The sequence below is a fragment of the Ursus arctos genome, unplaced genomic scaffold (genome assembly GCF_023065955.2).
Source record: "Ursus arctos isolate Adak ecotype North America unplaced genomic scaffold, UrsArc2.0 scaffold_11, whole genome shotgun sequence".
NCBI classification, from domain to species: Eukaryota; Metazoa; Chordata; class Mammalia; order Carnivora; family Ursidae; genus Ursus; species Ursus arctos.
The window spans coordinates 73,352,709-73,357,238 of record NW_026622775.1 but is presented as its reverse complement, the minus strand read 5'-3'; positions in this window follow the sequence as shown (position 1 = coordinate 73,357,238).

Here is a 4,530-nt window from a genome sequence, read left to right as displayed (position 1 = left end):
AGGAAAAACAAAGCTGGGGGCATCACAATGCCGGATTTCGAGCTGTACTACAAAGCTGTGATCACAAAGACAGCATGGTACTGGCACAAAAGCAGACACATAGACCAATGGAACAGAATAGAGAGCCCAGAAATGGACCCTCAGCTCTTTGGGCAACTAAAATTTGATAAAGCAGGGAAAAACATCCGGTGGGAAAAAGACAGTCTCTTCAATAAATGGTGCTGGGAAAATTGGACAGCCACATGCAAAAGAATGAAACTTGACCACTCTCTCACACCATACACAAAAATAAACTCCAAATGGATGAAAGACCTCGATGTGAGACAGGAATCCATCAAAATCCTAGAGGAGAACATAGGCAGCAACCTCTACGACATCGGCCAAAGCAACCTTTTTCATGATACATCCCCAAAGGCAAGAGAAACAAAAGATAAAATGAATTTATGGGACTTCATCAAGATTAAAATTTTCTGCACAGTCAAGGAAACAGTCAGAAAAACTAAGAGGCAGCCCACGGAATGGGAGAAGATATTTGCAAATGACACTACAGATAAAGGACTGGTATCCAAGATCTACAAAGAACTTCTCAAACTCAATACACGAGAAACAAATAAATCAAAAAATGGGCAGAAGATATGAACAGACACTTTTTCAATGAAGACATACAAATGGCTAACAGACACAGGAAAAAATGTTCAAAATCATTAGCCATCAAGGAAATTCAAATCAAAACTTCACTGAGATACCACCTTACGCCAGTTAGAATGGCAAAAATAGACAAGGCAAGAAACAACAATTGTTGGAGAGGATGTGGAGAAAGGGGATCCCTCCTACATTGTTGGTGGGAATGCAAGTTGGTACAGCCACTCTGGAAAACAGTGTAGAGGTCCCTTAAAAAGTTAAAAATTGAGCTACCTTATGATCCAGCCATTGCACTACTGGGTGTTTACCCCAAAGATACAGACGTAGTGAAGAGAAGGGCCATATGCACCCCAATGTTCACAGCAGCAATGTCCACAATAGCTAAATCGTGGAAGGAGCCGAGATGCCCTTCAACAGATGACTGGATTAAGAAGTTGTGGTCCATATATACAATGGAATATTACTCAGCTATCAGAAAGAACGAGTTCTCAACATTTGCTACAACATGGATGGCAGTGGAGGAGATAATGCTAAGTGAAATAAGTCAAGCAGAGAAAGACAACTATCACATGATTTCTCTCATCTATGGAACATAAGAACTAGAATGATCAGTAGGGGAAGAAAGGGATAAAGAAAGGGGGGGTAATCAGAAGGGGGAATGAAACATGAGAGACTATGGACTATGAGAAACAAACTGAGGACTTCAGAGGGGAGGGTGTGGGGGAATGGGATAGGCCGGTGATGGGTAGTAAGGAGGGCACATATTGCATGGTGCACTGGGTGTTATACACAACTAATGAATCATCGAGACTTACATCGAAAAGCGGGGATGTACTGTATGGTGACTAACATAATATAATAAAAAATCATTATAAAAAAAAGTGTCTACGAATGCGTAGGGAAAGTGTCACCTACTTTACTCAAGGAGAGAACACTCTATGTGAAAGCATCTTGCACCTCACATCTGGTGTCATGAAGTGGGAGCATTGTGCCAAACGGTGTCTGCAAGCATCAAGATAATGCCCTTCATTTAACGACGTAAGAACACTACACAGAAAGCATCTCTCAACTCACATCAGTCAAGAGGAGGAAAGCCCTTCAAAAAGGTTGTGTGAAAACGAAAGGAAAGGTCCATCAGTCAATTCAGCGAACCATGTTTTTGTAGAGACAAGGCAACGTTGATCAGTGAAAACACCAGGGTTTACCAATACGTGTGTTGAACCTTAAGGAAACAGCCATAGACGTAATCTCAGGAAGAAGAGGGTATGGAAAGGGTTTTCCAAGTCCCATAAACTGTCATGATGATGGAAGCATGTGTCTGATTGGGAATAAAAGCATAAGGAAAGGGACGTGAACCAATCTTAGGAAAGAACATTGTACCAAAGCCATCTTTGAAGTCACGTCTTCGGTGGTGAAGATGAAACCATTTGTACAGGTGCCTAAGAAAACATAAGGAAAGTGCCATATACTGAATCAATGAAGGAACACCGTAGAGAAACCATCTGGCATCTCACAGTCCTCTGTCATGAAAACGGAAGCATGTGCAAAAGTGTGTAAGAAAGAGACACATAATGCTCCTGGAGCATTCAGGGGCCGCTGGTGGCTGGCGGTGTTAGAAACACAAAGGACAGAGACACACTGGCCCTGTAGGTGAGAGCTGGGATGCCAGGTGTGGGGCTCACATCCCAGACAGTGCAGGGTTGAGCAGCACCAACAGAAACAGAGTTAAAGTGGCCAGAACATCAGTGGAGAACTGTCCGCAATCCCTCTGAGACAGAGGATGAAATTTGGCCACTGCTGCTCTGGCTCTCAGAAGAGGCACAGCAAAACACCAGGGAAAGCCGCCAGAGAACAAAAGCCTGGAAATACCGAATTACTCTGTGCCCATCCCCATCCCCCCTTGCAGGGGACACGGAGACTATACCCAAACAGGGTTAACCTTAATATCGGCTTGGCAGGCCCCTCCCCCAGAAGGCAGGCTGAAAAATCAAGAAGCCCACATCCCTAAGATCCCCATAAAACAAGGGCTCATGGCCTGGGTCCCAGTCAATAATTGGGCTCTGGACAAACCCACAACTTCTCATTAGAATGTCTAGAAGGAGAAATCCGCCCCAGCAAAGAAAAGAAAATGAGTCTGTGGCTTCTGCCACAGAACTAATGGATATGGACATAACCAAATTATCAGAAATGGAATTCAGAGTAACAAAGGTGAAGATGGTGTGTAGACTTGAAAAAGTATTAACGAAAATATTGATGAGAATATAGAATCTCTAAGGGCAGAAATGAGACCAAATCTGGCAGAAATTAAAGTAAAAAAATAACAAATAACGTACAGTATCTTTGCTCAGTGTAGAATCCCTATCGTAAGTGGTTGTGGCAACGTAAAGAACATGCCATAAACTAATCTGTAAGAAACAACAGTGTACAAGAACAAATTAGCCCTAACACCATCATTCGTGAACATGGAAGCATTAACGAAAATGGTCGTGGAAGCCTACGAAAGTGCAAAACACGTATCTCTGAGAGACAACACTATACAAGGAAAGACCAATGAACACCATCTTTCATGATTATGGAAGCATGAATGAAAAGGTTCTGGAATTACCAAGACTTTGCCCCATCCTTTAGGTAATAAACCACCGTGTACAGGAAAACACCTTCAACTCATATCAACCTCCTCAATAGTGATCCCAACTCAACACTGGGTGTGTTGGCCTAGGGAAATGTCCACATACTTAGAGATAAGAAACAACGGTGTCAGGATAATTCCCTTCAAGTCACATCAGACTTCCTGAAGATGGAAGGAGGAATCAAAGTGGTTATGGTACCGTTAGGAAAGGCCTTCGAACATAAAGCTGAGAAAAAACAGTGTACAGGAACCCTCTTACAACATACAGTATCTTTGGTTAATGTGGAATCTCTATCATAAGTGGTTGTGGCATCGTAAAGAAAATCCTTAAGCTTTTTTATATGAAACAACAGTGTACAGGAACCCGCTTAGCCCTAACATCATCCTTCGTGAATATGGAAGCAGTAACCAAATTGGACGTGGAAGCCTGACTAAAGTGCCAAACACTTATCTCTGAGACACAACACTATACAAGGAAAGACCAATGAACATAATCCTTCACAAGTAAGGAAGAATTAATGAAAAGGTTCTGGAATCTCGGGGACTCTGCCCAATCCTTATTGCTAATGAACCACTGTGTACAGGAAGACACCTTCAACTCACATCAGCCTCCTCAACACTGATCCCGATTCAATTTTGGCTCTGTAGGCCTAGGTAAAGGTCCACATACTTATAGCTAAGAAACAACGGTGTCAGGATAATGCCCTTCAAGTTACATCAGCCTTCCTGAAGATGGAAGCAGGAATCTAGGTGGTTATAGTACCATTAGGAAAAGCCTACTGAGGGGCGCCTGGGTGGCACAGCGGTTAAGCGTCTGTCTTCAGCTCAGGGCGTGATCCCGGCGTTACGGGATCGAGCCCCACATCAGGCTCCTCCGCTATGAGCCTGCTTCTTCCTCTCCCACTCCCCCTGCTTGTGTTCCCTCTCTCGCTGGCTGTCTCTATCTCTGTCGAATAAATAAATAAAAACTTTAAAAAAAAAAAAAAAAGGAAAAGCCTACTGAAATATACCTGAGAAACCACAGTGTACAGGAAATATATTACAACGTACAATTTTTTGTAAGTGGTTCTGGCAACATAACTACAATGCCAAAAATTTATCTGTAAGAAACAACAGTGTACGGGAACCCACTTAGCCCTGACATCATTAATAATGAGTACGGAAGCATTCACCAACGTGGTCGTGGAGCCTTACGAAAGTGCCAAAAACTTATCTCTGAGACACAACAGTATACAAGGAAAGACCAATGATTTCTCAAC